The sequence below is a fragment of the Pinus tabuliformis genome, chromosome 3_2, assembly GCF_031772625.1.
Source record: "Pinus tabuliformis cultivar Carrire ecotype Pingquan chromosome 3_2, CPIR1, whole genome shotgun sequence".
NCBI classification, from domain to species: Eukaryota; Viridiplantae; Streptophyta; class Pinopsida; order Pinales; family Pinaceae; genus Pinus; species Pinus tabuliformis.
The window spans coordinates 116,119,898-116,131,854 of record NC_142302.1 but is presented as its reverse complement, the minus strand read 5'-3'; positions in this window follow the sequence as shown (position 1 = coordinate 116,131,854).

Genomic DNA, 11,957 nt, shown 5'->3' with positions numbered 1-11,957 from the left:
TATTGATAAAATAAGAGAAGCCTTCAATCCTTTTTCTCCAAGAGACAAAAATGGGGGATTACGAGATTCTATAAAAATGTATTTTCTTATGGCATGGTAGCTTAGCTCAAGCAGTAAGTTTGCATGGGGCCTATGGGGGCCTTTTTTCCATTTGTTCAAATTCAAGATTCAATATCCTCTCATTGGTTAGAAAATAATATTTTTCACACACCTACCCAAAAAGTATGCTCTATTGTAAATGATTATTTTCCATTTCTCTATCAAGAAAAGGCGTTGTGTTGGAACACCTTAATGAATTTGAAGGAATACGAGCACAATAATGAAACCATTTTTAGAGGATATTCCAATCTCACTCCCATTTTGAAAAAGCAGGTATCCCTATAAGAGACCCCTTTATAGAACATATGGAGGACACCATCTCATCTTTTGAATTTGTAGATATAAAATTGATCTTCAAAAAATATACTTGGAACAATAAAATAATAGATCTTATGCACATATCTTAGGTCTTTAAATTTTTCTAATAGACAATGACATATTAAATAATAAACTCTCTTTCTCATCTAATTTTCTTAATTATGAAGGATAAAATCATATGCCAACCTCTCTCAATCTACCTAGACATGGACTACAACCTTCCTCCATTTCAATTTGATCCACTATGTCTCAATGAAGGAGTCATGGAAGTCATTTTGTCTACCTAGAAATAATGGATTATTGGTTCCCCTATATACACATGGAAATGGAAAATTAGGAATCTAATGCTTGCTCTCAGGAAATATGGCAAGAAAATAAAAAGAAATGGGGCTGAGAAATAAAGCTTCAGAAAACAAATATGGAAAATATCCAAAAGAGAATGGAAAATGAAAATATATCCCTTTGAATTTTTCAAGATAGAAGAGAGTTTGATGAATACCATGCAAATATTAAAAATGAAGAAGATATTTGGAGAATCAAGTAAAAAATCCTATGGCTCAAAGCATGAGATAGAATTAGAAAATTATTTCATAATCAAACAAAATGTAAGGCAATGCAGGAATAATATGTATCAAGCCCCATGTTAAACTAAAAACCCTTATTAAGACCTATATATTAAGTGACTACATTTATATTTTTATATTGTTGTGTAGTCTAGAAGACCTCATGGTCCCATTTTATTATAATTTTACCCTTTGTCTCAAGTATATACACTAAGGAGACCTAGTCATAGGATCATCAAGTATTGTTTGGTATATTGCATTATTTGTAAAAGGAGGTTTCGCTCTTTAAGATGACCACAATTATTTGTTTCTTATGATTTAATATGCAAATATCATAACATTTGGTATCATAGTTCATGATCCTATGGTTTTTCTACTTCAAAGAGGTCATCATGGAATTTTCACTATAACGTTTTTTATGGGAGGTTTCAGATAGTGAAACTTGGAGAAGATTAATAAGACATCATAGGAAGTATTTGATTGTATTTTCGAATCTATTTTCACTATATTTTTGGAGATATGTTCCAAGGAAGTTAGGGTTTCTGAATTATCCTAAAATTTGTCTCAAATATGTCAGTTCAACATTTTCACTATAATTTTCTTTTTGTGAGGATTTAGACCATGGAACTTGGATCACATTGAGACATCATGGTGAACATCTAGTTCAAGTTAAAAATATTGTTTTTTAATATTTTCAGTTATATGCTCAAGGAATTTAAGGTTTCTATATGCTCCAAATTTTAGTCTCAAAAAAGTCAGCTTGGTATTTTCACTACATCTTCCTTTCTCGGAATTTTCAGACAATGAAATATTCAAGGATTTCAAGAGACATATAGTCATACCTCAGGTACAAGTTTTAGAATTATATTGTAAAATTGGACACATGGCATGCTATACATTTTTTTTTGGTGGGAAGAAGCCATAAAATCAACAATTTTTAGGAAAGTTACCATAAATTTAACTTGACAAATCAAATTGAGTTCACACTTGTGGAATTGAGGGAAAGATATATTAGAGTATTACAAATTTTATTTTATTTATTTATTTTTTCAATAAAACTTCAACCATTATTATATTCTCCAAATTAAGGTATGTAACATGCTAGTGACCTAACTATTGATTATAAGATCATGTTTTTGTGATTAAAATTCGTAATAAATAGGAGTTGTACATGCCTCCAAAGAAAGATACTACACCAATTAAATCTACTAAAGGCTCATCCTTATATCATGAAGAAAGTGAAGGCTTAGAATTTAGGTTATCTAAATTAGAGAAGAAATTTGTTGAAATCGATGATAATATGTTGAAAAAGGTGGATTTATTAAGTTATCAAGAAAATATTAAAATAAAAATGGAAAATAAGATGAACGGAAATAAGGAATAAATAGAAAAGATGATGAATGAAAATAAGGAATAAAACAAAAATCCATGATTGTCATGGAAATTTTTCTCTTTGAGAGACTTCCTAAAAGGGATGTGGAGGTCCAAGGAAATCATGAACATAAGGAGAAGCATGTCACTGAGAATTGATCTCATATGGGGAGTATGATATTAAAATTTGAGAAAACAAATTTAAAATTACATAATCATAATCATGAATTTTCAATCCAAGATCCACATCACTAGGGCTTCAAGTTAGCACTAAGGAACTACTACATTTTGAAGATCGATGTGAGGAAATTTGATGGCAATGATCCTAAAACTTGTATATTTCAGATGGAGCAATACATTGATCTACACCCAGCAATATCATTACAAAAGGTAAATATTGCTTCCATGTTTTTAGAACATGACCAAAACGTATGGCATCAATGGATTTGTGAAAGAAAAAAGATTCTATTATATCTTGGTCCATTTTTATAGAGGAATTGATTGCACATTATGGGGATATTAATAAAAACACATTCTTTAATCAATTCATAAATCTTTGTAAAAAAGGTCTAGTTACATAGCACATTCAACAATTACAAATTTCGAGCCGCCTAGTAAAGAATATTTTAGAGGATAATTTGTTAGACCTATTTATGGGAAATTTAAAGGAAATAATTCAACATGAGGTGCGTATCTTTGAACGTAAATCTCTGGAGCATGCTTTTACTCTGGCAAGGAAAGTTGAGAGTAAAAATATGGTCACTAGAAAATTGGTTACTAATAAATATAGAGAAAATCATATTATCTTTCCTAAACTAACGAGGTTGACTCCTTAGCAAATGGATGAAAGAAGAGAAAAGGGACTATGTTTCAACTATAATAGCCCCAGTGAAAATTCCATGTAATAAAAGTAAATAAAGGAAAAATAATAACCACGGATGATGGGACACTTATTCCAAGATGAATTTTGGGTAGAATCCTAGTGATGGAGATCACTTGTGATTGTTTATGGCTAAGAAAATTGGCAAAGGAAATGGTTAAGGATTTGGAAAGGAAAAATGGATTTTTTGGCACATTTATCTATGAAAATAATGGAAATTAGGAAAAAAGAGAGGTGAAAGGTCATAGGTTGCATGTGAGGATGAAATTGAAGGAAGATAATGGAAATTGAAGAAAATAAAGGCCTCATTCATAAAAAGGATTCTAAGGATCAGTTGGTAGCCTTTTGTCAGTTAAGTTTTGGAGCTCTCTCATTATTCTCTCTCTCTCTCATACTCTTGGAGATTTATATTTTACTTGGAGCACTCTTGCGGGGTGTGGCATACTTGGACTTTTGGAGCGATAACGAAAAAGAAGAGTAGGAAAGTGCAATAAGGCATCAGGATTAGCAGCTACATCAGATTTTCTTATAGGTACCGAGTTTCATATATGTTTCCTTCACTATTTTTGGCATGCATGGCATATGCATGTATATTTTTTGTTGTGATTTTTCATTGGCATGGAGGATGGTGAAATTGATAGTGGATTCCTAACCATTCCATTTCTTGGATAGCCATGGTGATCATGGGTGTATTTTCATTTTTTTGTTTTGGTTGGTTGTCATGTTTCCTTAGCTTGGGTTGAGTTATTAGTTCCTAGAAGCACTGGTTGGAAAAATGCTCTAGAAGTCCTGTAACAACTTTGGTTGAGTTACTAGTCTTGGAAACCTTGGTTAGACAAACACTGTAGAAGCCCTTGGTGGGTTGAGTTACTAGTCTTGGAAGCCTTGGTTGGTACAAACGCTCTAGAAGCCCTGTAGGGCTTGGATGGAGACCATTTGATGATGGTTTTGGTGATGTCCGATAGGGTGGTGGAATCACTATTTGATGGGTTGAGATGGATGGCGTCTGGAAGCCCTGCATGAGTTTTCATTGATGTGTTCTATGATATAACACATTCATGCTTGGAATATGGCACATGGGTGAATGGCTGAAGAGAGATTTCACTTAGCCATTCTACGATCGGGTGGAACTTGGAAGTTCCATCTCGGGTTTCAATTTTGCATCATTAATGAAAGGTTATTCCTCATTATATTTCTATGAGCATTTTGATGGATTATATGTGGTCTATATGGTTGTACTTTCATGAGTATTTTTGCTGCTATTATGCTGGTTATGTATGTATTTTATGATAGCAACCATGTATGGATTTCATCTTGTTTTTACTTGTAATTGAATGATAAATGTATCTATGAGTTAATGGATGGAATGATAGTTGATGTATTGGGGCATCAATGGTTCTTATCTATTCTCAGCTAAGTATGAGACCCCTATGCTCAGAACTGTTATTTACACTTGTGGATTACATACTCGTGATACGTTTGACAAAATGACTGTCATGGCTAGTAGGGGTCTAGTCATGGCTAGTAGTGGATCAAATCCTAAAGTTGCTAGCATAGCAATGAGAATTTTGGTCTTTGATCGCTGGCAGGAAAGCCTGTGAGAGCGACTTTGGGTTTATGGTCACCCTCATGCTTATAACATGGGAGTGAATGAGGTTTAAGTTGTCCAAAAGATCAGTGGCACCCCAAGGAAGGCTGTCTAAAGTATTGGATTGGTTCTTGAGGGTCCTGTAGTTGATGATTAATATCTTTATGGTATGTTTCCATCAGTTCCACTTCCTTAACGTGACTTAGGAGGTCGAATCATATCATAGTGGCCTCTTAGCACATCTTTACCCCCACTGGTCAATTGCTTAGGTAGATGTGGGAGGATGGTGTTACAGAGTGGTATCAGAGCATAATTCACCCCTAGACTAGATGGGCTATGTGTTGGTTATGCATGCATGTGAGTTGCATGTGTGTCTCTCACCCTTGCATTCCCTGTGCTTGTTGCATTTGCATGATGTTGTTCATGGTTGTAGTGATGTCCTCACGTGAAATTTGAGGTTATTATTGTGGAATGCATCCCTGTGAGTGTATGACTGGTTACATGCCGATTTATGTTTCTTACATGTATCATTGTAGTATTCTTGGTTACATTCGTGCATGTTTAGTTACATTCTTGTATGCTTGGTTGCATGTATCATTCTTGCAGGTTTGATTTCAAATATTGTTCATTCATGCTTGAACATATGTGTGGATGGTTATGCATAAATTATTCATGTTCATGTTTGCATGTGGTTAAGTGTATAGTGATGTAATGATGGTGGTTTTCATGCATGAAGTCATGGTGTGTGATTTTGTTGAGGTCATGCATTGATGACTGGACCTGAGCTAGAATGATGGTTGCATGGTCATATGCTTATGTTTTATCTTTCTATATGCTGTCATGATTATGTTATACACGTATCACATTGATTTGTTGATCTCACAGGCAAGGTATCTTCCCCGAGTTATACTAAGGTACATTGGTTTATTGTGGTTTGGTTTAGCTAACATGATATACCTTGCAAGAAGAAATATCAAATGGCTGGCAAGATGTTTTACTAGAAATACTCTCCCTATGAATCAAAAGAGTAGTATGGAGTTGGGAACTCTTCCAACTTGGGAGTTACACTGAGAAGTTTAAAGGAAGAAACAAGGAGTTGTAAGGAACATAATTATAGAATCATACAGGCATAAGAAAAGTTAGCAGAGGTAAATGCAATCATACTTAAGAGCTTATCAGATTTGTATCGATAGGGACTGCTTCAGATCAGCCATGAACAAGAGGATAGAACTAAGGGTAGTAGATCGCATGGTGGTCATAGATCAGATAGAGATGACAGAATTAGAGATGGAAGATTGTTGGACACTTCGGATAGGAGAATGGATAGACATAGGTATTATTCTAGTTCTGATTTAGATAGGCATCATGATCATCATCATTATCATCCTTATAGGAGGAGTGATAGGGGATATTTAACAGATGAGTTTAAGAAAGCGAAAACACCAACATTTGAGGAGAGATGAAGAAATCACAAGATGCAGAGGCATGGTTTCTAGGCATGAAGAAGTTCTTCAAATTGCATGACTATTCAGAGAACATAAAAGATAGAGTGGATACATTTAGTCTCAAAAGAAAAGCAGACATTTGGTGGGAAGACGAGAAGAATGTCAGAGGTATAAATGAGGAAGATTTGACTTAGAGTGAGTTTGAGCAACTATTCAAGAAAAAATATTTTTCGAAAACATACTTTGATGACAAGGCGAAAGAATTATATGAGCTAAATATGGGATCCATGATAGATGATGAGTACACTAGCAGGGTTTTGGAGTTACTAAGGTATGTGCCTTATCTCACAGAGGAAAATGATAAGATTCAAAGATTCATTAGTGGGTTACTGGTTGCATTCAAATATAGGATTGAGTTTGATGAATCTAGATCATTGGAGGAGGTCATCCAAAAAATGAAGCATTGCTATGAACAATCGAGGCACCTAATTGAGACTAAGCTAGTCTGTAGAGGTAATACAAAGAACAAAGGGAAATGGGACAAGAAGCGAGTATGACCACAGGAAAAAGGTAATAAGGAGAATGTTTCACCACCTAAGAAGTTTAATACATCAGATAGAGGATATGGATTCCAGTAAGGAGAAAAAAACAAAGAGTTGGGTTGGAAGTCTATAGGGTGTTGGAATTGTGGCGAACATCATCACAGGATAGATTGTCTACAGAATCAGGGTGGTAGAAATCAGATATATAGTGTGTAGGAGGAACAAACTATTGGGGATGTTGGTCAGAGTATTCCACATATTTATGCAACATTAGATAACAAACACGCAGAGCATCAATCATGTATTATTGATATGGATAGTAAGATTTGTGATGAAGTTATTTCTATTTTGATTGAACTTGGATTTAGTTATAGCTATGTTAGTCCTGACTTGGTGGACACATGTGGTTTGAGTAAGGAATTGCATGCAGAATCTTAGTTAGTGCAATTGGATATAGGTACAAAGAAGAGATTTCATCATTGGGTAAGAGATTGTGCACTTGATTTGAATGGTATGCATACAACAACACATTTGAATTTATTACCATTGGGATAATATAGTATTGTTGGGCATGGATTGGTTGTATCTTCATAGAACCAAGGTAGACTGTTATGAGAAATCCATTGAGTGTGTTGATGGAAATGGAGAACAAGGAGTCTATAGGGAAAGAAGAAATCCACATCATTTTGGATTATGATAGCTATGCAAGTGAAGTGTAATAGCAGGAAAGGGTGTAATTTATTTGCAGTTCACATTTCTAGTGATAAAGGTAAGGAAGTTGAGAAAGCATATGTGTTGAGCAGATAACTAGTTCTACAACAGTTCAAGGATGTGTTTCCTGAGGACATTTAAGAGTTTCCACCTCACAGGGAGGTAATCCTTTCTACTGAGTTAGTGCTAGGGGCAGCTCTAGCATCAAAATCACTTTACAGGATGATCACACCTGAGTTGGTTGAGTTAAAGTTGAAACTGAAGGAAATGTTAGACAATGTGTACATCAGGCCGAGTGTATCACCATGGGGCACACCAATATTGCTTGTGAAGAAGAGAGATGGTACTCTTATATTATGAATTGACTATAGGCATTTGAACAAAGTGACCATCAAGAACAGGTATCCTTTACCGAGGATTGGTGACTTTTTTGATCAGGTGAAGGGAGCAGCAGTGTTCACTAAGATCGACTTGAGATCTAGAGATCATGAGGTACACATCAAAGAGGAGGACAAATACAAGACCGCATTTAGGACTAGGTGTTATGAAACCAGCTCAAGAAAATATAGAAAAGATAGATCAACGCCTTAGAATTCAGCGTCTTCGAGGGGGAAACCTCCTTTACATTACATAAATGAAAAATTCTTCGATGATTCAAATGACAAAACCTCCTTTCTATATATAGGAGTCTAAGGAGTCACAATATAATCTAGCCGACCTAACAATAATAATATAAAGCCACAAAAATAACAATAGAGGGATTCTATGGGCACATTAATAACAATATGGGGGCAATGGGGGCACAACAATATAAATAAGGCGTATAACTACAATAGTAATGGGGTAATCACTAGTATTATAGGGACCCAACATGCCCCTCGCCTTCAAAAAAGTGTTGTCCTCAATGCTTGAGTAGTTCTGGATACTTCTGCATAAAATTCTCATCCTCCCATGTGGAATCTTCAGCGGATAAGTTCTTCCACTTGATAAGGTACTCTGAAATTGATCGATTTCGTAGCTGTCGAGTTCTTGTTTCTATAACTGCTTCCGGTTCCAATATAATTTTTCCTTCCTCGTCAAGTTCTGGCAATATTGTTTGAACTGGGAGCTTGTCACCTATAACCTTATTTAAGCATGAAACATGGAAAACTAGGTGCAATCGAGAAGCTGTAGGAAGCTCCAATTTGTATGCCATAGTACCAATATTTTGCAACACCTTGTACGGACCATCATACTTTGGTGATAATTTATTATCCTTCTTAGCTTACTTGAGGGACATTTGCTTATATGGTTGTAGCCGTAGGAATACCCAATCACCTACATCAAAACTTCTTTCACTGCGATGTTGATCTGCCTGTTGTTTCATTCTATTCTGTGCCAACACGAGGCTATCCTTTAAGAGTTGGAGGACTTGTTGTTGATGTTCGATGTGATGTTCCACTACCCAAACCTTACAATTTTCTCTTAAATATGATGTGATGGATGGTGGTTGATACCCATAAAGTGCCATAAATGGGGTCATTTTTGTTGTTCTATGAAAGGAAGTGTTATACCACCATTCAGCCAGAGGCAACCATTTGACCTATTGTGTCTGTTTATCAGATACAAAGCAACGAAGATATCCTTCCAAACATTTGTTTACTATCTCAGTTTGCCCATCAGATTGAGGATGATAAGGTGAGCTATGAGCTAACTGAGTACCAAGACAAGAAAATAATTCAGTCCAAAAATTTCCAGTGAAAATGGGATCTCTGTCACTTACAATAATCTTTGGGTTTCCATGTAGCTTTTGAATTGTTTCCATAAATTCAGTAGAAACTGTACTGGCTTTAAATGGATGTGATAATGCACAAAAATGTGCATACTTGGTAAGTCTTTCAACTACCACCATGATGACACTCTTTCCCTCATACTTGGGTAAACCTGTGATAAAATCCATTGATACCTCCTCCCAACGTTGGCTTGGAATGGATAAAGGTTGTAGTAGACTCAGTGTCTTAATTGTTTCAACTTTATTTTGTTGGCAAACCAAACATTCTGCCACAAAATTTTGAATATCTGATTTTAGGCCATCCCAAAAAATTCCTTCTTAACCCTGTGGTAAGTTTTTAAAAATCCTGAGTGCCCTCCTAAGGGAGAAGTGTGAAATTCCATAAGAATCTTTTGTTTTAGCTGGGAATTCTTACAGAGGTATAAGCGATCTTTGTACCATAATGAATCATTTTGCCAGCTAAATGTATCAGACGTACTGGAATCTTGTTGTAGCTTTCGAATAAGTGCCCACACTTCTTCGTCATTCTTCCATTCCTCCCTTGCTTCATTTATCCAATCTGGTTGGATGATAGTAATAACGTACAACAATGCTTCCACATCCTCATCCTTTCTTGAGAGTGCATCTGCCACCACATTTTGCTTCCCCTTTTTGTAGATGATTTCAAAGTCATAACCCAACATCTTTGTGACCCACTTTTGTTGCTCTTCAGAGGATAATCTTTGTTCTAAAAAGTATTTAAGGCTATCATGATCCGTTTTTACCTTGAAGTGTCTTCCCATTAGGTAGGGTCGCCATTTCTTAAGTGAATGGAGTATTGCCAACATTTCCTTCTCATAAATAGCTTTTCTTAAAAACTTTCCCTTGATTGGACGACTTTCAAAAGCAATGGGTCTTTCATCTTGCATTAGAACAACACCAATTCCATTTCCTGAAGCATCACATTACACAATAAAGGTTTTTGTGAAGTCCGGTGTAGCTAAGACCGGTGCTTGGCACATTGCCTCTTTAAGATGTACAAAGGCCTTTGTTGCTTCCAGAGTCCATGAAAATGCATCTTTCTTCAATAATGTCGTTAGAGGTGCTGCTATTCTCCCATAATTCTTAACAAACTTGTGATAATACCCTGTCAACCCAAGAAATCCGCGCAGATGCTTTATGGATGTCAGGATTTTCCATTCCTTAATGGCTTTAATTTTGCTAGGGTCTACCTTAACTCCTTCATAAGATACAATATGACCCAAATATTCCACCTCCTAGACTCCAAAGAAACATTTAGATCTTTTTGCATATAATTGTTTCTCCTCCAATAGTTGTAGCACCTTGTCAACATGTTCAACATGATCCTTCCAGGACTTGCTGTAGATAAGTATATCATCAAAAAATACTAACACAAATTTTCTAAGGAATGGTTTGAAAATTGAATTCATCAAACCTTGAAATGTTGAAGGTGCATTGGTAAGGCCAAAAGGTATGACCAAAAATTCATAATGACCCTCATGAGTTCTAAATGCCGTTTTTGGAATGTCTTCAATCTTCATTCTGATTTGATGATATCTTGAACGAAGATCCAACATGGTGAAGTAAATTGATTCATGCAATTCATCTAGTAATTCATCAATGACAGGAATGGGGAACTTATCTTTAATAGTGAGCTTGTTGAGCTCCCTATAATCCAGACACATGCGCCATGATCCATCCTTCTTGTGCACCAATACTACTGGAGCAGAGAAAGAACTTTGACTCGGTTGAATTATACCAGCCTCTAGCATTTCTGCAACCATACGTTCAATTTCACTTTTTTGGACATAGGGATATTTGTACGGCCTGATGTTTGGAGGAACACTTCCTGGAATCAGATGAATAGCATGATCATGATCACGCATAGGTGGGATACCTTTGGGAGTCTGAAATACCTTGGAATGATTGTCCAAGAATTTTTGGAGATCTGGAGAAATAGATGATTCTAATGTGGAAACATCTAGCGAACATAATTGTGCAATTACACCCCTTTGCTCCTTTTTTAGAAGCTTTGTCATACCATTAGAGCTGATTATCTTTCCTGGTTTCCCTGCAATACCCCTTAATTCAACTTCCTTTCCTACGGTAGAAAATTTGATGAAAAGTTCTTGAAAATTAAAAGCTATTGTACCCAAGGATTGTAGCCATTGGACTCCTAGTACAACATCAGCACCTCCCATTGGAATGGAAAGCATTGGGCTAGTCAATACATATTCTCCCATGGATAACTTGATATTATGGCACTTTCCAGAGCAATTTATTGTTCCTCCATTTGCAATCATCACTTGACACTCTGGTGCTAGATATAGGAAGAAATTCAATTCTTTTGCTACCCTACAGTGAATAAAATTGTGGGTGCTTCCTGAATCAATCAACACTATTACCTTTTTCTTCTTGATTTGTCCTTCTATCTTGATGGTTTGAGGAGTGGCAATTCCTGCCAATGCATTACAAGATATGGTCGGATTTATTTGTTCTTCATCTAGGCTTTGTTCCTGGAGCATATCCTCTTCTTTTGACCTTTCTTGCTCCTTTTCTTCTTCCTCTTCACAATCTATGTAGAATAATTTCTTCTCAGCACACTTATGACCTTTAGTGTATTTGCTATCACAACTATAACAAAGCCCTTTTGCTCTTTTTTCTTCCAA